The following is a 21,521-nucleotide window of genomic DNA, read 5'->3' as shown; positions in this document are numbered from 1 at the left end:
TCATATAAAGTCTACCCTAGCCCAGAAGCAGACAGGAGTACTTTATGAGGAATAAATCAGATCATTCAGGGGAACATTCTAGATGTATTGTCCTTTTGAAGCATTTAGAGAATATCACTGATTCTCTGAATAAAAAGAAAAATCTGTCGTGTTCTGTATCTAGGATCCTACCTGCTGCTTGCAATGCTACCCAAAAATGCTTAACTTGTAAGCAGTGTGTTAAAATCATTTTTTTTCCACCAGGAAGAACAAACATGAATGTATTTGCAGCAAAGATAATTAGTACTAATAAATTTGTTCTGAAAAATTAGGGGAGAAACTATAGCCTTGAGTTCGTTACAGGTGAGAAATGTTTGAAGAATACTCTAGTAGAATAAAACAGAACTTACACCTCTATCTATGGACTGCAGGAATATCCCTGTTATATTGTCAAATGAAAAAAAAAAAAAAAAAAGCAACTTGACAAGACTTAACACAGTCTTACCATTAGATCCAGCAATTGTGGTCTTTAGTATTTACCCAAACTGGATGAAAACATAAATGCAAATAAAAACCTATACATAGATATTTACGGGAGTTTTACTCATACCTGCCAAAACTTAGAAACAACAAAGATGTCCCTCAGGATGATAATGTATAACTACGGTCCATCCAGACAACAGAATATTATTCAGCGCTAAATACAAATGGGCTATCAAAGCATGAAAAGAGAAGTAGGAACCTTAAATATGTACTACTAAGTGAAAAAAGCCAATCTCAAAAGGCCACATATTGTAGGATTCTACCTACGTGAAATTTTGGAAAAGGCGAACCTCTAGAGACAGTAAAAACATCAGAGGCTACCAAGGATTGGAATCTTGGGGACGGATAAGCAGACAAGGACACACAGTATTTTGCAGGCAATGAGCTACTCAGTATGATATTATAGTGGTAGATATGTGTTATTATATATTTGTCCAAACCCACAGAATACACAGCACCAAGAGTGAACCCGAACAAACTATGGACTTAGGGTGATTATAAGGTGATTATAAGGTAATTATAAGGTGGGTTCATCACTTGTAACAACTGTATCCTCTAGTGCAGGATGTTGATAGTGGGGAAGGCTGTGCATGCGTGAAGACAGGGTATACTGAGGAAATATCTGTGCTTGCCCCCCGGTTTTGCTGTGACCCTAAAACTGCTCTAAGAAAATAATCTGAAAAACTGCAGGATAATGTCAATATGTTAGTTCTACTTTGTAAAAACAAAACTAAACAAAGAAAATACCACTCTCCCTTCCACTCCCAATAATAATCCGAGCTTACGTATGTAAATAAAATATTGCCTAAATTCTCATGAACATGAAGACAGGTGTGTAAAGGCAAAACACCAGGCTGTCTGCACAGTCAACTACCTGAGCAGACACGGGAAGGGGAAGGGGGATGGGGCAGAGAAGTGAGATTTGATTTCATGCATCCTTTCATTAAATGATTATCACATATCACACAAAGCACATACTATAGCTAAAAGTAAACAAATAATTTTTTTTTTAGTGAAAACACTTCTCCAAAGTTAAATTTAAGTGGCAGAACATCATCATGGAACTGAGTTGCAGGAACGCGGCCTGGAAGCAAACGTGATCTTCTCCATCATTTGTGGGGGGAGCACGGCAGGTGGGGAATGAAGAAGCTTTCACAACAAGGCCAACCAGCTGACTGGGTCTTGCAGAGTCCTTAACGGAGAAGGTCATCGTGACTGCCATTTATGGTCAGGCACAGTATAGACTCGGTAAGTTCATCCTCGGTTGGTGGAAAAAAAAAGTCTGCACAAACAGTCAAAACGTTCATAAAGGACACGAGAGGTTCCGAGTGATTGGCAGGGCAAAGCTTAACTCTGATCTGAAAGCACACAGGGGCAGAGGGAATATGAAGAGAGGGTCCAGGAAGCAAGGGGTCCGGTCCCGGGCAGTCGGCACATGCCTGAATCGGTTCGTAATAGTAAAGCTTTTTACCTTTCAGTGGAAACCCATTTTCAAATTCCTTCTGGATTCTGTCACAGGCTTACATATCCCCTCTAGCACACCTAAGTAGGAAACAACTAGTAAGAATAAAGTCTCCCTTTCTTGAAACGCAGCCCGGCTCGGCTCGCCCATAGTGGCCTGGCGCACGTCTGCTTCTACCGACATTTTTTACATGAGCACAACGGCCAGGCTGAGCCTTGAAACAATGTTGGGCTGATCCGCACGGACACGCAACTGGGGACTGGCGGGCAGAGAGCTGATAAGCCAGTGGAAGGGGTTCCATGGTGCGTTTTCCTTCAGGACATTACCCTCCAAGCCATCGAATATAACGCCCATAATCAAAATCATGCAGCCACTGGCGACAGGTAGCTCTTAAAAACTGAACGAGATAAAATTGATTTTCAAAAATCGCCAGGATAAAAACCAGTGTGGGATAATTTTGGGACAAAGGCATACTTTCCAAAGCGTTGACTTCTTCAAGGAGGAAAACGCATTGTATTCTCGAAAGTGAATGTAATTTTGTTTGCAGGTTTAAATCTTTTTCAGGGGCACTATTTTCAAACCTGGGAACCACAACTGTTCGCACCGACAGGAAGTGATCTGCAACGTTCACGTCTGCGTGGAAAAGGCAAAGGACTTGAGCCAGGAAAGGGTCAATGTTCCCGGCCACAGGGTGTAATCTCAGGGCACGTCCCCATCCCCGGGGAGGATTCCGGGTCCCCAGGGGTGGCTGGCGACGACAGGGTCCCTGCCAGTCGCTGGCTACACCATCTTTTTGTCACCAACGACATGCATTGCTTTTGAATGTGTTTTTTATAGAAATTATGGCGTTTGAACTTTTCTTACTTGACCAATTATGTAATTTCTACTAGGAAATCATTTCTACTAGGAAAAAAAAAACAATGTATTAAAAATTCAGTAATAAAAGCTGTTAAATGCCAGAGACAAATAGGACAGTAATAAAAGTGTCCTCTAAGGGGGACCAGATTCTGGTCAGAGATATGTCTCGAGATCCCAGATTCACAGATGGAGGCGGGGATAGTCACTCCACACACCTCTGTGAAGATAGAAAACCACACACACAGATCCAGGTTTTGCCAAGGTCAGTGAGTCTCAGGAGCACCCTGGCTGGAGTGTTTCTCCTCTTAAATCATCTGATACCATCTGGGGCGCCTGGGTGGCTCAGGGTTAAGTGTCTGACTTTGGCTCAGGTCACGACCTCAGGCTCATGGGTTCAAGCCCCGTGTCTGCCCCTGTGCTGACGGCTCAGAGCCCGGAGCCCGCTTTGGATTCTGTGTCTCCCTCTCTCACTCTGCCCCTCCCCTGCTCACATTCTGCCTCTCTGTCCTTCAAAAATAAACATTAATAAAAAACATTTTTTTTTAAGTATCTGATACCATCTGCCTAGGACCCTCGACTATCAACCCACTGAGTAAATTAAGAGAAACGTCCTGCCCAACAGAGGAGATGCACAAACCCCCTCTCCCTAGTGCCCCCTCCTGCGGTGGGTGTACAGGGTTAGGAGGGGGCCCAGCCTGATACTCGGGGCTGCGGGGGGGGAAGCTGGCTGTAATGCACGAAGTCATTAAGCCCTTGTCACATTCAGAAATGAGCCTCAAGAATAGTCTGAGCTTTTCGTCACTCTTTCAAAACATTTTAGGAGTGCCTAGGACCAGGCAGCAGAGGGAGAGAATTTGCATGAGGCTTTCAACTTCCTGTACTGAGGAATCCTCAGGGAAGAAAACAAAGAGAGAGACCAGCAGAGGTCATCCTGCCCTAACCTCAACCAGCCCTGGCTCCTGCCGGGAGGGGCAGAGCAAAGAGCTTGCAGGGCACCACAGGGTCTAAGGCCTGTGAGGTGCACGGTGACAGAGGGCAGGATTAAGGGCCAAGGAAGCAGAGGAGGAAGGAAAACGCAGCAGCCCGACTTGGCTCGTGGTAGGTTTGCGCGTCTGGCTTCCTGAGCTCAACCGGAGAGATATGTCCTGGTAATCACAGAAAGGCCCCTCCTGACTGTATTAGCAGCCAATTGCACAGGTCCCTCCCTCCTTCAGAAGAAATTCTCAGGCACGGGTCCCTTTACAGCGGTTCTGATGCCTCCTGTCACCTCCTCGGTGCCACACGGCTTCTGTGGGAGTCGTTTGCAGAGGCGAGCAGGGGCCGTTCTTCCCGGGATGAGCGCTGGGGCCACGTTATGGGCGCTGACGGTGCCCGCGGCACGTGTCGATGGCAGCAGAATGGAGTCTTTACGGTAGTTTCTCAAGGTAATGGGACAATAACCACCAAATTTAAGACTTCATAAAAAATTTCATTCTTACTGTGAGGGAACCAAGAAGCGGAGATAGAAATCTCTCTCTCTCTTTCTCGCTCTCTTTTTTTTCTCCCCCTGATTGAAAACATGAGAATAATAAGACTGGCCCAGCACGGTAATGTGTCGGAGGGACGCCACCACCAGCCGCATGGCAGCCCAGCTTGGATTCGCTAAGTCAAGTCTCCCTGTCCTTGGAGAACAGCAGAGCAGGCGTTGAAACCCTGAGGCCTTACTCGGGTGAACTCGGAAGTGGGTCCTGGCTGAAGTCAAGTGCTCAGAGGTTCTGCCTAGCTGGGAGCACAAGTGAACGGAAGGAGGGGCGCCTGGGGGCCTCACCAGTTAAGGGTCTGACTTTGGTCAGGTCATGATCTCCCGGTTCGTGGGTTTGAGCCCCACGTCGGGCCCTGTGCTGACAGCCTGGAGCCTGGAGCCCGCTTCGGATTCTGTGTCTCCCTCTCTCCCTGCCCCTCACTGACTTGTGCTCTGTCTCTGTCTCTCAAAAATGAATAAACATTAAAAAGTTTTTTTAAGAATAGGGAACAGAAGGAGGCGGCCACAGCCACTCACGAGTGTCACGGCGATGCCTGGGTCTCTGAGAAGTCCTTTCAAGAAATTCTACGTGTAAGACTTAATCGCCCTAGTTGCGGGGCATATTTATTTTTACAACTTATTTGATGGAGCGCTCACTGGTGTGAATCACTTTCTTGCATTTATACGACTTTTGCATTTCCCAAACCTATCATTTCAAAATGAAGGCAGCTCTGACCAAGGGAAAAAGGAAGAGTGGATGTGCTGAGCCCCGTGAAGCCCACCTTCCACCGGTGTGCCCCCTCATACCGTCAGTCCTGGCAGGGGGATGACGCCCAGCCTCACGTTTGCGTCCAAGAGACAAAGGTGACACGGGGTCCGCCCAATCCCACGTTGCGCTCTCCCCAGAGCTTCAACTTGCCGTTGCTGCTTTCTCCAGCCCTCAGAAAATCGTGAGATCTTCCCATGCGAAATGACCTCTGATTTTGTTTTCTTATATGAAAATCCAATCAAGCCCTCAAACATACATAGAAACAGCCGTGCGTGCACGCACGCGCGTGCACGCCTGTTTATCCTTAAACCCCAAAGGCAAGCTCACCCTTCTCCTAACTTCTCTGAGACAAACATCCTGACTCATCGGTTCTCAAAGCTCCCACATGCTGTCGGCTGAAGCAAAGTATAAACCCAAAGAACTGCCTCTCGATATTCAAGGGAATGTCAGTGCTTCCAAGAGTTACGCAGTGAGAAGATAAATTCTAAAATGCTTCTTTCAGTTAAACACACTTGAGAGAAATGAAGGTAGGCTAGGCGTCTGGTTGCTGGGTAAACACACGGCCATTGCCAAAGAGAGATTATATTAACGACCACTTGGCAAATCAGGGCACAATGCACAAGGAACTAATTTTAATTAATAAATGAGCTCCACAGTCCTAATGACAGGCAACACAAAAATGTTGCTATAGAAAACTAAATTAAAAGTGTATCTGATGTCGCTAGAGAATTTGCAAAGTACTAACAGATGATACAGTATGGACAAAAAATTCAAGTGGGTGAAAAGGCACTATGTCACGTTTTGGGCATGCTTAAAAAAGTACAGGTCATGGAATCTTTGCTCCCTAATGACATTTAATCTGAAGAATTAAGTAGAACATTAATAACGATATTTGACCGATTATTGATCCTCACTTTTGTAAAAAATTCATATTAAGCTAATAATTATTTTTCATGTGGGTACAAGGAACAATTACAGAAACTTAACTATTCATCTCCATTGCTTGGAAGCTGTCGAAACAAACAACAATACATCAGTCACCATAAAAGCTCCAGTATTAAAAGCCTACAGCAAAGATATTCCATTTGGTTTCACGAAGCACTTAGATAAATCAGCCAGAGATGAAAATCCAATATTAACTGTTCAGTATTGTCTTGTCTTGACTCATATAGTGTTTTCTCGGGGGGAACCACAGAATGGCAACCACCCCCAACATACACGGCTTTCCCTTTGAAGAGACTACTGCATTTTTAGTTCCAATAACTAGAGTATTCTCATAACTGGCAAAGCAAAATTCTTCTGGCACACAATGGCAAAGATGTTACCATTCCCAGTCTGGGTTTTTTCTATTTTTCCAAGGATGTGAATATTGAGGCAGGCAGTTATCGTTACTCAAAAACAGACACACAACTCCATCACCATACCCCCCACCACAAGTAATCCTTGATAGAATATGCTGACCTAATTCTGCCCAAATTTCAACTGAGGCAGGTCTCCTAGAATGTGGCATATATGTGAAGCAAAAGGAAAACAAAATCAAAAACAAAAACAGTTTCCTATGATGAATCAAGTGCTTTATTAATTCATCCTTAAAATTGGGTTCTACATATGGAATCGCAATTCTTCAGAAGGACTTATGCTATAATCCTGGGACCAGCAAACTACAGCATGGGGCAAATCTGACCCACCCCTTGGTTTTACGAACAAAGTTTTATTGGAACTCAGCCACATTCACTGTTTACCTATTTTCTATGGCTGTTTCCTGCTTCAACGGCAGAGAGGAGTTTTCACAACAGAGATTGCATGACCTACAAAGTTGAAAATATTTATTATATAACTCTCTGAGAAGAAGTTTACAACCACGGCTATAAACTATTCCTCCCATCAATAATTGGGTGGTAGAGTCACTTGCCTATAAAGGCAATGCCAAAATGTGACACTCATCCACGTTCTCAACATGTACAAGAATGAACGCTATTCTGTTTTCCTGGGAAAAGGATATGGCAATTCCAGGTCTCACAAAAGACCTGGAATGAAATGGCATTGGTTCATCCAGGTACAAGTGAAAGAACAAACAAGTGCAAGATCTATCTATATTTTGCCTCATCGGAAGTTGCATTGTTACATGATACTTTCGGAGTCCATTCTTAACCCTTCACAACTTCTCAGTAGTGGCTTCTATGGAAGATTCCCAGCTTACGTGGTCACATTTGTTGACCTCCCCCTGCTTCTTTCCCCATCTGACAAATGGTGCTGATAACGGCACTTAGATCTACAGAGATTTTAGGACCATTAAGGTGGTAATTCATGTAAGAGCTCTAGAACCATGACCGGCACAGAAGAACCGACCGGTATAAACTGACTTAGCTCAACGAAACTAGAGAATGGGGATGGTAGTGTTTTTCTATTTCTCCACGAAGGTCCAGAGTGTAAAAATAGTTACGGAGGAAAGATCGCACCCCACACCTGCCTGCACTTCCTGGAGAATAGGACTTGAGGTGCCAAGACTAGTCTTCTATCCAGAGGAAATTAGCATACACTTCAAAGAAAATATTTAATGAGCCAGTAAGTCTGCAGTCAGAACTTGAACAATGCAGGGATGTGGGGTAGTGACGTCCATGCAGGGGAAAGTCTGCGTGTGACTTATGACCCCCGAAAAACTGAACTATGAATGGCCTACTGGTGACCGGAAGTCTTACCAATAGCATAAACGGTCAATTAACACATATTTCACAGGTTATATGTATTAGCTACTGTATTCTTACAATAAAGCAAGCTACAGAAAAGAAAATGTTACTAAGAAAATCAGAAGGAAGAGAACATAGATTTATAGCATTTTATAAAAAAAAAAAAAATACACACATAAGTTCAAACCCGCATTGTCCAAGGGTCTATTATATTTATATCGGGGAGAGCACAGTGTTGGTTATTGTAAAACAGAAATAAACAGAGTCACACTGGACAAGATCTATAGACCTACTAAGAAGAGAACATAAATATATTCCAATTTTTGAGAAGAGGTTTTGGCTAGGAATGTTCCACGATTCCTTCGCACGACCTGTACAACCAGTCCTTCAGTTTACCTATCAGGTGAGATTCCATGGCTTAGTGCATCTTAACATTGCTCAGCAGACGAAAATAAGAAAAATGTGCACAGCACCGAGTACGGTGCCTGGCTCTTTGGGAGATACATTGCCTTCTTTATTTTTTGAGCTCTGGCTTCTACTGAGAAAATGTCACCCAGGTGTTAGAAGCAGACCTTAGCAAACAGAGAGAGAGGCCGCGTCCTGTGCTGGCAGCCTTAATCACGCCCAGACCACCTTACTTGTGGAACATGTGCAGAAATCCGCACAATTTCGGAAACTGCCAGTGTATACGTGCATTCCTACATGCACGATATACAAGAACACACAGTAGATCGCGCTGAACAAAAGAGACGCAAGCCGATAAAGTCATGTATTTAGTAATTTTTGACCAGCGATCCCTGTAAGTGCGTGAGAGGCAGCGATTATTTGAAGGAAGCCTTATTCCAAATAAGCATTTGTTAAAGGGAAACCTTACCGCTGACCTGTTGCTAAGCCATACTTTTCATACAAGGAGTTTGTTTAAAGTGAGTTATACCCCTGAATGGATAACTTTAAAAATATTGATTCTATTCTGTATGCAAATGTGGAGATTATGCATGCTTGTCAAGAAATAAAGAATAGGCAAGTCTACAGGAGATCTTTGCATTTTACATGGTCTATAGATATTATTTCTGCTTTAGCACGGCTTATTTAAATTTCATGGCGAACATCAGCCGCGTTTCAACACTTGTCACATGCCTCACACCTTACGCTGATTTCACTTCAGCAATGTTTTAAAATGTCCTTTAAGTACGAACAAAGTATGCATTTCCATCAGAAGAGCAAGAATTCAAAACTGCACTCTGCACATGCCTGAGGTACTAAAGGAAACCAATTCTTGGGAAAGCTATAGGCTCAATGGTGTGGCATCTGCCCCAGGCCACTTATGCACCCAGGAGGGGGTACCCTATTTTCTTACGAGAGGCTGTCCAAAATTTCAAATGCCATTCTGCCCATTTGCCCACAACATCAGAGCCTGAACATGGAATTGCCCGGGCTGAACCCCAGAGCCTGAACCAGACAGCCAGAACCCTCGTTCCTGGTCCTTGCTGGGGTCGGAGCAGAGAAAGTTCCAGAAGTGAAAATGTTCATTAACACCCAGGGACCAAAAAGGAAAGAGCCAATAACTTATGAAACTGCAGGTGAAGCTGTTGGCTCTTTACTATTTTCATGGTGTGAATGAATCACAAGTCTTATTTGAAGGGACTCAGAAGTATCATCAGCAATTTCATGTGACAATATTTACTTTGCTGGGAAGGGGGAGAAAAGGTACCATTAAAATGAATTTCTTAATTTTCATATTTGCACTCAGTGAACAAAACAAATCATCAATAAAGTTCATCGTCGACTAGAACTTGAGGGCACGAGGGTCCTCTTCCAAGACATCCTAATAAAGGGGTAATTCTACATTTGCTCAGGCTGATCAAATGGGGCAAAGTGATCCGCATTAAATGGGCAGAGAGATCTCATTAAAAGGGCCGAGAGAGGACAACTCACATGTAATGACGACATGTGGAACCGCGGCCAAAACCAGCCATTTAGGGCCTCAACTGTCACAGTGTCTTGTACCCTCATTTATGGCTTAACCCCAGCTGAGCACTTTATTATTTACCAAATTCTGTTTGGGGTTCACCCATAAAATGAATTAAGATTTCCTTTAAATTTTACACGGAGTAATGGATTTTTCTGCTAATGTTCTTCCATCTTTTTGGTGACAATCTCCAAATTCACATCTCCAGTTTATTTAAAAAAAAAAACAAAAAAACAAAAAAGACACTGATTTTCAAGTTACTTCTTCTTTTTTTTTTAAATTTTTTTTAACATTTATTTATTTTTGAGACAGAGAGAGAGTATGAACAGGGGAGGATCAGGGAAAGAGGGAGACACAGAATCTGAAACAGACTCCAGGCTCTGAGCTGTCAGCACAGAGCCCGATGTGGGGCTTGAACCCACGGACCGAGAGATCATGACCTGAGCCGAAGTCGGACGCCCAACCGACTGAGCCACCCAGGCGCCCCATCAAGTTTCTTCTTTTAACAGAAGAGTCCACCAGTGAACAAAGTGGGGGAAAAGCTCTACATGAATTTCCTCCCTCACTGAAATGAAATGTTCTGGGATATCAAGACACTTCCCTCTTCCAGCTTCAGGAGGCCTGTGGATGGCTCGGAGTTCTCCTTCCAGGGATGGGAGGGAACCTACCACTGAGCGGTGATCACTGGGTGCAGAGATCAGAGAAAACTGTGACATGTGCACCACATGTGCACATCTAACCACGTGAACAGTGATCAGTGAGCACTGGCTTTGTATTTAAGAAAGACTATTGAGCAGGGGCGTCTGGGGGACTCGGTTCAACATCTGACTCTTGATTTCGGCTCAGGTCATGATTGCACGGTATGTGAGATCGAGCCCTACATCGGGCTCTGCACGGACAGTGAGGAGCCTGCTTGGGATTGTCTCTCTCCGCCCCTCCTCTGCTTGCTCTCTCTCTCTCTCAAAATAAATAAATAAACTTAAAAACTCCTCTCTATCTCAAAACTAAATAAACTTTAAAACAAGTTCCCTTCAAAAAAAAAAAAAAAGACTACTGAGCAACATTTAAATGTCTTGCTTTTCTTGAAATCCCAGAGAAAATGAAAATTGTGTAAGAAATGTGTCAAAATATGTTTCTGATGACTGCTTTAATATCAGTTGAAGGGACACTAGCATTAATGAAAGGCAAGCCAGAAGCGAAGTGAGGTCGAAGGCAGTGCGTACATTTAGAGCTCAACAAAGCTGCAGAATGTGCCAAAACACAAATTAGGCAAAGAGGAAACGGGAGACCTGCAACTCTACAGTGCAGTGGAATTGAAGTGATGACCTATTTAATTCTCCAAGGATTCAATGAAATGAAAAAAAAAGAATTGTCTATAAAAAAAGATGGAACTGAAATTCTGTGTATGACCTTAGAGGTCATCAAACGTAACTCGAGATTCTTTTAAAATTCTATATTCTTCCCATTTGGAACTTGGCATTTAAAACCAAAATGCCCAGGGGCGCCTGGGTGGCTCAGTCGGTTGAGCATCCAACTTCGGCTCAGGTCATGATCTCACGGTCTGTGAGTTCGAGCCCCGCGTCGGGCTCTGTGCTGACAGCTCAGAGCCTAGAGCCCATTTCAGATTCTGTGTCTCCCTCTCTCTCTGCCCCTCCCCTGCTCATGCTCTGTCTCTCTCTGTCTCAAAAATAAATAAACATTAAAAATAAATAAATAAATAAATAAATAAAACCAAAATGCCCAGGGCGCCTGGGTGGCTCAGTCAGTTAAGTGTCCGATCTCGGCTCAGGTCATGATCTCACGGTCTGTGGGTTCGAGCCCCACGTCGGGCTCTGTGCTGACAGCTCAGAGCCTGGAGCCTGCTTCGGATTCTGTGTGTGTGTGTCTCTCTCTCTCTGCCTCTCCCCACTTGTGCTCTGTCCCTCTTTCTTTCTCTCTCTCTCTCAAAAATAAATAAACGTTAAAAGAAATCAAAAACAAAATGCCTGCTTTCCAACGTACAGCAGTAGTTTGCGACCACGTCGTCCACGAGCCACAATACTGAGCAACACGTCTCAAGTCCGGTGACAAAAGCACCAGTGGGTTGTTTAGGATAAATAAAAAACCCAAGTAATACTGTGTCACAACCACTGGCACCAAAAGGATCTGAAATGTTTTTAGTGTGGTATATATGGAATATATATATTGTGACGGGCAATGCCAACAGCTGTTATTCGATGAAGAAAAAAAGTGTGAGGATATTGAAATTATATCAGACAAGCAGCAGGTGCTATCCAAATGTGACACGATTTTGGTACATGGCTGTTCCAAGGACTGTTTTGACTTCAAAGTGTAATGGATACAGAGGCGCCCAGGTGGCTGAGTCAGTTAAGGGTCTGACTCTTGACTTCGGCTCGGGTTGTGATCTCACAGTTCGTGGGTTCGAGCCCCGCGTCGGGCTCCATGGTGGCGGTGCAGAGTCTGCTTGAGATTCTCTGTCTTTCTACCCCTTCCCCACTCGCGTGCGCACCCCCCCCCACCCAATAAATAAATACACTTAAAAATAAAAGTAGAAGTGACACAGTGATGAGGTACGGCTAGTAAAGGCAAAAGAACACCCACTCAAAGACATTCTTTGGTCAGCCCAGACGCACTATCTGCTTTATGAGACGCCTGCATTAGCAGTTAACGTTTCTAGTCAGGGTCTGTCCCATGAGAGAGCCCTGCTAATGCCACGAGCGCCCGAAGGGAGGTGTTCCTCTCTGGACACAGGTGCAAGGTGCTGCTTAGGGCCGGGCAAGTACCAGGAGAGGATACCACCAGTTAACGACATTCTTAATTAGGGCCATAACGTCTGAGTCGCACACAGTAACTTAGAGTGACACTGACTTATATAACGTGTGCTCTTGGGCAACGCTCAAGTTCGTATCAAAATAATAAACCTGAGCGGGCAGTGTTGCACTGAGGCATCCGGCAGAACTGGACCCGAATCCAGGCTTCGTCCCTTCCTGCCTGTGTGACCTTGGAGAAACTACTCAACGTTTCTGTTCTTTCCCGGTACCCACAATGTAACAGTTTCATGGTGGTACCGGGAGCAGAGGAGGAGACAGAACCTGGGCAGCGTACCTGCTCCTTGTGTTCTACAACCACGGTGGCCCCTCACCACCGTCAAACAGGCCTTGGGAAGGACAAGAGGGCAACAAGGAGGGTTCCGCTTTCCTCTCCTTCCCCCTGCCCCCATCCCGCCGTCAGTGCGAGCGAAGCTCAGGTGCGGACGGAGGGCAGAGAAACACCTGTACGAGTCAGCACCCAGCCCCCCCGCACGCGCCGTGCAGCACCCGACGCCTCCCCGCGGCGCCCACCGCAACTGGCAGAGGCCCGCGTGCACCGGGGCAGACGGCCTGTGGAAGGGCCGTCGACGGTCTTGACACCGACAAAGTAGATTAGCAGAGCAGACACTGGAATCTGAAAGCAATTTTTACCCCTTCTTGACCTACTTCTGCTCCAAGGTATCATTCTAGGGCCTGGCACATTACGTGCTACATGAGGGGCTGCCGTCGGCCAGCTCAAAGAGCTGCTGGTGTCACCGGAAGGGATTCAGAAAAGCCCCTTAGCCATCGACTCATATGGAGGAGGAGGCTGGCTCCCCAGTAGGTCAGACCAGGACAGTCAAAACCCCCACAGACCCCAGCACCCCCACTGACCACGGGCAGCAAAATGCAGGCCATGTGCTTATTTTCTGGGCCTATCCACCCACAGGCAACAAGGGGCAGGAACTGACCGAGGGGTGGCAAAAGCCTTTGGATTCGATCAGAGCCCTAAAAATGAGGGAGTTTCGGGTGGAAAGAAGGGAGCGAGCCAGAAGCACGTGCCTCTTCTTTACTATCTCTAAATACGCTGCCTCTGTTGTACCATGTGGTAAAGGAAACCTACAACCACCTTTGTTCCCTTGAAAAATAGAACCATTCCATTTCCTACAGATAAATGAGACTCACCATGACGCATAAGAGAAAACCAGGGATTTCAACTAATCTGTGTGATGTTCAGTTGTGCCAAACCAAATTGTATTCCGGGCCAACAAGCCATCTCTAGTCGCTCATCACGGAAGGAAAAGAAATTCCGGGTGGGGAGGGTCCCTGGGGCACGGACCCGCCCTTCAGAGACACAGCTCTGCCTCCCACCAGGAGGAAACACAGCTTTGTTGCCAGGACAATGGGAGAGCCACAGGCCTGGGGCTTTACACAGAGGGAGACTCCGTTGCTCAGAAAGCCAGTCCAGAAAGCAGAGAGTGAATGCCTGAGCAGCAAATGACAAAGGAAATGATTCAGAAGGGCTATCTCGCAAGTCTTCTAGGCAAAAGAGGAGGTCTGGCTCTGGCTGGAGACCCTTTGAGCATGAAGTCTTGTTCTTGAAAGAGAAGAGCAAAGCATCCTGACGTTACTGATCTCTCCCCTCCAGGTTCAGGCCGACCCAAGTTACTTCTCCTTTGTTGGGGTTGAGCACAGTTGGTCCGTTACTATAGCTTCTGAACTGAAGGACGGAACCTGCCATCACAGACACGGACTCACCCGACAGAGTCACTTAGAACATTAAAGGACGAGGTACGAAAATCATTTCCAAAGCAAACTCCATCAGGGCTGCATCCGAGAGCCAGACACATGCTCGGTACGAGACTCCCAAAAACGTAAGTTCCCATACAAAGCTATGCAAGAAGTCTCATCCGGAACAGCACTACGTTTGCAGACACCTCTTTTCTCTTACCTTGGGTTTTGGAGAGAACGTGGCTTCAGCAATTTTGCGGATTAGCAATAAATCAAGTGAACTTCACTGACTGATAATCCAATTCATTTAAAGGGGTAGATTAGGGGAGTATGTGTATCGACACTGCAAAGGCAATGCTTATACCCAGACAGAAAGGAGGCCTACTAAAAAAAAAAGGAGAGAGAGAGAGAGAGAGAGAGAGAGCATCTCAATTAATTTTCCCATCTGTATCAAGTATGCAAGACCAATCTCAATATATGAATAACACAGCACCACAGAAGGTAGTGTGGTCCAGGGTAAAGGGAACCACCGTCCTACTGTTTTATTTTTTTTGTATTCTGAGACTTCATTTAAATGGAATCCTATGACATATACTGTCGCGTCTGGCTTCTTCTGCATCATGTTTGTGACTGTCGTTGGCATTACTGCACACATCAGCCGTTACTTTTTTTCCTTGCTGTATAGTAGTCTACTGCATGAGTAAACCCAGGAATTGTTACCTATCCTACTTTTGACACGTGTTTGAGTAATCTCCAGTTTGGAACTGGATGGACAAAACTGTGCCAAACATCCGAGTACATCTCTGATTTGTATATTCTTGTCTTTTTTTTTTTTAATGTTTATTCATTTGTGAGAGAGAGAGAGAGAAAGAGAGAGAGCGAGCGCACACGACCTGGGGAGGGCACAGAGAGAAAGGGAGACACAGGATCTGAAGCAGGTTCCAGGCTCTGAGCTGTCAGCACAGAGCCCAACGCGGGGCTCGAACTCAGGAACCGTGAGATCATGACCTGAGTCAAAGTCAGACGCCCAAGAGACAGAGCCATCCACGCACCCCTGTATATCCTGTCTTTTCTAATGTGGAAATTGAGACCTCGTAACTTACTCAACGGTAGGGCTGGAATCCAGCAATCCTCTGCACAACACCTGCACACTGACAAGAAGAAGCCTAAAGAAGAGAGACTCGACTATTTTCTTAGTCATCTCTCTCGTACCATCTTGTCTCTTTATTTTCCGGGTCCTTCTGCTTCAGGAAATCCCACTTTAAAAGGAGCTATTTTTCCCTTTGCAAGTCCATCTTTCTCAGCAAAAAATCGGAAGGGAAATGCAAGAAACCAATTTTTCCCTAATTGATTCCTAAAATGAATCTACTCTCTAGCAACTTTAATTCTTTTCCCACGAGAAGTGAACATAACAACTCATCCTAGACCCTAAAAAACACAGATGTCTCATCCGTAAAAAAGAACAGAGTCGGGGGCTGGAGGTTGCAAGATGCTGAATCCCCACCCCCCTCCCCGGCCCAGGTCTCCCGAGCCAGCCTCTGGCACAGTGTTCGCTTTAAAGATTAGAACATGATGACCCATTAACCTCACCCGTGTAGAACCTCCATAGGCAGAGGTATGGTGAAACAAGCTTTTGTCAGTATTTACATTTGTGATGTGTGGAGATTTGCAATTAAGAAACACAGCAGACCGACGGTTTCCTACTTCAAAACAGAGGGAGAATACCGGTGATCTGAAAAACTGAAAAACAACTATGAATTTCCTAGACAATTGAGCACCTAAAGGTAGTCTTGATGACACTAAGAAGTTCATTAAACTCTCTTCTTCATATAAGTGGGTTTTCTAACCTGCCAATTACAGTTTTCCATTTTCTTCCTAGAATTACACACCATGTGGATCTCAAATAACACCGTCCCTGGAGCCTTCTTCCTGCCAGCTCACACTGCCCCCCGTGGTTCCGTTCCATCCTCCCGTGCATGCATTCATGTTTATCTGTTTTCACTCATGGCCCCTAAAACTTTAGCTGTCCATTACCACCAGCACAATTTCAGTATTTCCTGGTAGCTTTATTTACAGTGACATGTTTAAGAGATGGAAGGCAGATTTCGATTTTATGGATTAGCCATAAAGCAAGATTTACAGAAAGCTACCCGGACCACTGGGAGAAATACTGGGTCTGCAATAACGACAGCACACCCCCAGGGGAATTACACTGGCGCGATCCGTGGCAATGATCCCTCCCACCTGGCATCTTAGGTCCCCCAAGTCCAACACAGCCCAACATCGGGTCCCTTCCAGGCAGAGCAGGGGGTTACGGGTCCCCGGGCGGTTCATGTATCTGCTCGCACATGTCTCCAGCCGGCTCTCAGCAGCACCGTGGGCCGGCCAGAGAAGTAAACAGGCTGAAAATGAAACTCGGGATGGGGAGTAGGAAAAGACGATAAAAGGAGTGAGTGGGCAGAGTTTGGAGTCACAGGTTCAGGACTCCCTTCCTGGGTACCTCCGGATGCCAAAGGACTGGAGACTTGTGTCCCAAAGGAGGCTGAGAGGTAAGAAGAGAAACGAGGAGGTTTTAGGTCATCTTTCTTCTGGAACGTTGGGACACAATGCCCCAAGCACCACATAGAGACAAATAAAGCATCTCATGTAGAGCAATCTATAAAGAACAGATACCGTGTTAGGCATGATGCTAGGCTCACTCCAGCTCAAGGAACAAGGAAGTAGCAAACGCTGGGTCCCAGGCTGAGGGCTGGGGCTGAGGCCGGGACTCCAGGATGCACAGGCAGAGGCGTGCACACCTGCACCTACACCTGGAGAGGCTGCGAAGGTACTTTCCCTCCAGTCTTCCCATCTCCCCGCCCCCCCCCCCCCCAAGCATGTCTCTGCCCTTGGACCCGCCATTTGTCTGCCCTTTCTTGGGAAATACACTGATGAACGTGGCCACTCTCAAGTACGTTTGAGAAGAATGAACTTCAAGCCCCAAGCCTGTGAAAATTGGGGGAGCCAGGAGACCTGCGGCCAGCTGGCCTCGTAGTCCCAGGCCCAGGCACCAACCAGGGTCTGCCAGGAAAAACTCAGAAGAACCCCACCCCCCCACCCCCGCCCCCACTGGTGGATCTGGCGGGTTTGTTGAAGGGGTGGGGCATACCTCCTCATGCATCCCTGCCGGCTTCCTCCCCATGTGAGCTCAACTCTGCCCTGGAACAAAAGCAACACGTACCCTGTGGCATCTGCAGGCCAGTGGTGTGTGTGTCAGGGAGGGAGGGGGGTTTCGATCAGGAGCGGCCCTGCCGCCAGCTCTGGAGTGTTCCTAATGTCAGCGGGCAACAGACCCAGAAGGCACTCCCCCTTCCGTCCTCAACACTCACAGCTGGCCTGCCTGTCGGCCTCCACTTACAGAGGCTGACCCCAGGGTGGACTCCTCCAGGAAGCACGCCCCTGACCCTGGCCTCCACTAGGCAGCCATCCGCAGGTGAGGGGGCAGACGCCTAAGCCCCCTCCCCGCCCCCCTTCCCGAGCTCCCGGATTTCAAAGCCCCGCGGGGCTGGGCCCACTGGCAGAGCCGGCAGCCATCGCGCGGGGACCCCAGCCACCCCTCCCGGGAGAGAAAACGCCGGGTCCCCCGCCCTCCGGCTGCTCCGGAGGCGGCTGGGGGGGTAGACTCAACAAGTTCCCGGGCCGCGCAGCGCCGCCTGCAGCCCAGAAACCCCGAGGACGCGCCGCGGTGGAGCCCCGCGCACAGGCGGCAGCCGCCGGCGGCTCCTTCCACCTCCTCCTCTGGCTCGGGCTCGGGCTCGGGCTCGGGCTCGGGCTCGGGCGTCGGCGGGCGGGGGCTCCCCCACTCCCTCCCGCCCCGCTCCCTCCGGATCGCCCACCCCGCGCACGCGGCCCGCCGGGCCCCGCGCCGCCCCCGCCCCCGCCCCCGCCCCGCGGGGCCCGGGGCTCCGCCCGCCTCGGTGCCAGCCGGGCGCACAGGCGGCGGGCGCGCGGCTCCGGCGCCCTCTCCTCCGGCCGCCGGGCTCCGCGGAGTAGCGGGGACCCGGGGGCGGCTGCAAGGACTTCCCTCCCGCTCCCTCCCCCTCTCCGCCCCCGCCTGCCAGCCCCGGCTCCGAGATCTCGCCGAAGACAATTGCAGTAAATGAGGACATCGGAGGAGCACGGCGCCGGGTGGCTGTGGCTGGCTCCGCCGCGCCGCCAGCGAGCGAACGCGCGGGCGTCCCCGGAGCCGGCCGAGCCGCTGCCTCCCCGCGCGCGTCGCTGAGCCGGGCCGGACGCGAGCTGCGGCGCGGGGGCCGGCCGGGCCGGGCGGGCCGGGCCGGCGGCGGTGGAGGGGGCGGGCGGCGGGCGCGCAGCCGGCCAAGTCCCCGGAGCCGAGCCTTCCTCCGCGCGAGCCCGGCGAGCCTCGCCGCGGATGCCCTGCCCGGAGTGCTCCGCGCCGCGCCAGGCTCGCCCGGGTCCGCGGCGAGACATGCCCGAGCCAGGCGCCGCACCGACCTCGACTTATCTGTAAGCAGCGGAAGGTAAGCGGAGCCCCGCGCGCCCTCCTCCCGCGCCCCGGCGCCCGCTGCACTTGGCCGCGGGCAGAGCACCGCTCGGACGGGCGCCGACCCCGGTCGGGCGCTCGCACTCGCCCCCAAACGGGCTTCGCCGGGGACTCGGCGGCTCCCGGGGCCAGGACGCGCCGGTGCGGCCAGGAGCGGACCGGGCGGCGGGCGAGGTTATGCAACTGCATCTGGCGCGGCTGGGTCGCCGAGGGGCGTCTGGCAACTTTGGCGACGGCCTGGGAGGAGCGGGGCTGCATGTCTACGCTGTCGGTTCTAGACAAACGCCACAGCCTCTTGAGCGCCCGAGAGCCCTGGCCAGGCAGAACTGGGGGATCGCGGGCGGCCGCGTCCCCGGAACGTTTCGAGGTGTTTAAGTATTTTCCAAACTAAAGCGAACTGGCAAGTACGGCTGATTAACTTCGGGGCGGGGGTGGGGGGTGGGGTGGGGATAAGTCCGAGCAGAAGGGCCCTGACGCCGGCCGCGAAGGAGAGGAGCGAGCAGGAGCGAAGGCAGATGCCCACGTGAAATGCCCATTTCCTCCCGTGGCGCCAGGGCTCGCTCGGGTTGGCACTTTCGCGGGGCCGCGGGCCCGGGTCGGTGCCCGCGGGCCTTCGGGGTGCGCGGCATCCCGTGTCAGCCCGGGGCAGGCGTGGGAAACCAACCAATGCTGCAGAGCGAGCGAGCGAGCTTGCTGGCGGGCGAGGGCAAGAGGGAGGAGGGTGCCCGCGGGCCGGCCCGGGGCCGGGGCAGCGCCTGGAGCCCAAAGTCAAGAGCGAGAGTCTGCGTCTTGCTGGTTCATGCTCAGGGTTCCCAGCTGGCGTCTCCAGCGCCGGGATGAAGAACCTGTCCCTGTGACCTCAGCATTCTCCTACCCAGAAATATGCCATGGGCAGATGGAGCTGGCGATAAGGGGATGCCAGGAGTGGGGGAGGAGAGGCGCCTCTGGAGTAAATAGGGGAGAAAGTAGGTGTTTTTTGGCTCATCTACAGAGCAGGGCTTCTGCCCCGACCCCTTTCCCGCCGCAGGTCTGTGCCTGGGGGCTGGAGCCGGAGAAGGCAGTAGAGCAGTTTAATATGACCTTGTCTGCTTGGGCGCTTAAATCCTGCGGAAGCATCCTGAGGTGAACTGGCCAGAGTGGGAAGGAACTTTGGGCTAGCCCTGCCTTGGCTATCAACGCACACTAGCATTTCACAGGACTACAGCTCAGACTGGCAGAGGGTCGGGTCCATGCGCTGGGAGGTTTTCCCTCGGACAGGGACTGGCTAGCGGTTACCTGTCCACATGCCAGTGGGGGACTGTCAAGGTTAGAGCGAAGGGGACTTGACTGAAAAAAATCCCACCCAAATCACCTGACCTGGGCCATTCCCAACGAGTCGCACATGTATGAAAGTGCTCTAACGTTGTTAAGCTTCTGCCACAGAGCGAGCAGAAAGTAACCATCGTTTCACTTTGCAGAGGCGGAAAGTGCTGGTTTGTACGATTCACGTTGTGCTATTTATTGCATTCATATCCTGTTGAATGTCACTTTCCAAAGAAAAGTTCATATTTATCCTTGCCTCTTTGTTGTTGTTGTTGTTGTTGCAAGAATGATTAGCAGATGGGCACAAGCATCTCAAAGGAAAAATGGAAGGCCGGCCGTCTGCATGCCTCACCAGATATTAGTAATTTACTACCCATGTTTACTACTTACATTAGGTGGCACTGCTTCTCACGAGGGTTTTATTGGAGGCGCATGTGGATAAAAAATGTCTAGCACAGCTATCGCTAATTGCATGATTTTGCATAAATTATGCTAGCTACAGAGAGTTTGGGCTTTTCTTCACCCAGTTCACCATTTCCTTAAAGACAGAAGGATTCTGTTTAATTTCTTTAGCCAAATGAAAGACCTCTGCTTAAAGACAGGATGCCCTTGAAACGCAGAGTATGCCTTTGAACTTCCTACAGTTGTCACGACTTCATTTTTTTGTTACTGTGATTAGGACTTGGAGCTTTTACTTCAATCAGGCCCATTATCCGATTGACGAGCACAAATACTGGTTGAGATAGGCAAAGAAGGCAAAAGCCGGAGAGTTCCAGGCTTTGCACAAATCGCTTCCAAAGAGCCCCGTGGAAAGTTAGATACCCTTATTACTCTGTTTGCCCGGGGGGCTTCTCTGTTCTGCCACAATTGTTTTCCCCATGGCAGGATAGAGGATTTTTGTCTTGTTTTTCCCTCGATCAAGAAAAAAAAAAAAAAAATGCAAGTAAACAAGCACGTAACTGAAAGGCTTGTGCATGAAAGGCATCAGTCTACCAGGAAGACTCCTACACATTGAAATAAGCAGTCAGAAAATAAAAATGATTCTCAGAACAGTTGATCACAGCAGACCAGCTGGACAGATGCGTTCACTTAGCTAGACATTTGTATTCTCCTGGCTGTTCCAACCCATGGCTGTCTCATTTAGAGCAGCAACTACTGAGCTCTCTTGTATGAGGAGATTAGTTACTGTTGGGGACAGGCTACTTCCCGGGGAATGACGATAAAGAAATCACAGCTAGACGGCACAGCGATGGGTCTACGGACCAGCATCCGCGGAGGAAGGCAGGGGCAGGGGCAGTGGGGATTTGGTATCCTGGAGCTCTGGACCAGCCCACCAGACACCTGAGCAGGTAACACGTCAAGGCTGCTACATAACCGATCCGGTGGTT

The 21,521-nt window shown here is 48.9% G+C and overlaps 2 protein-coding genes across 4 annotated transcripts in view; one reads left to right on the top strand and one right to left on the bottom strand.

Annotated features, from left to right (window-relative positions):
• DOCK1 (dedicator of cytokinesis 1) overlaps positions 1-21,521 on the bottom strand; it is a 524,727-nt gene that overhangs the window by 231,497 nt on the left and 271,709 nt on the right. The window lies entirely within an intron of this gene.
• Positions 18,619-21,521, top strand: part of INSYN2A (inhibitory synaptic factor 2A) — a 58,546-nt gene continuing 55,643 nt past the window's right edge. Inside the window, exon 1 of the mRNA XM_027063393.2 lies at positions 18,619-18,808. The gene's annotated coding sequence lies outside the window, so the exon portion shown is untranslated. The remainder of the gene's footprint in view (positions 18,809-21,521) is intronic.

This window comes from Acinonyx jubatus, chromosome D2, assembly GCF_027475565.1.
Source record: "Acinonyx jubatus isolate Ajub_Pintada_27869175 chromosome D2, VMU_Ajub_asm_v1.0, whole genome shotgun sequence".
NCBI classification, from domain to species: domain Eukaryota; kingdom Metazoa; phylum Chordata; class Mammalia; order Carnivora; family Felidae; genus Acinonyx; species Acinonyx jubatus.
Note: the sequence above shows the minus strand (reverse complement) of the source record. Positions and strands in the feature narration are given on the sequence as shown.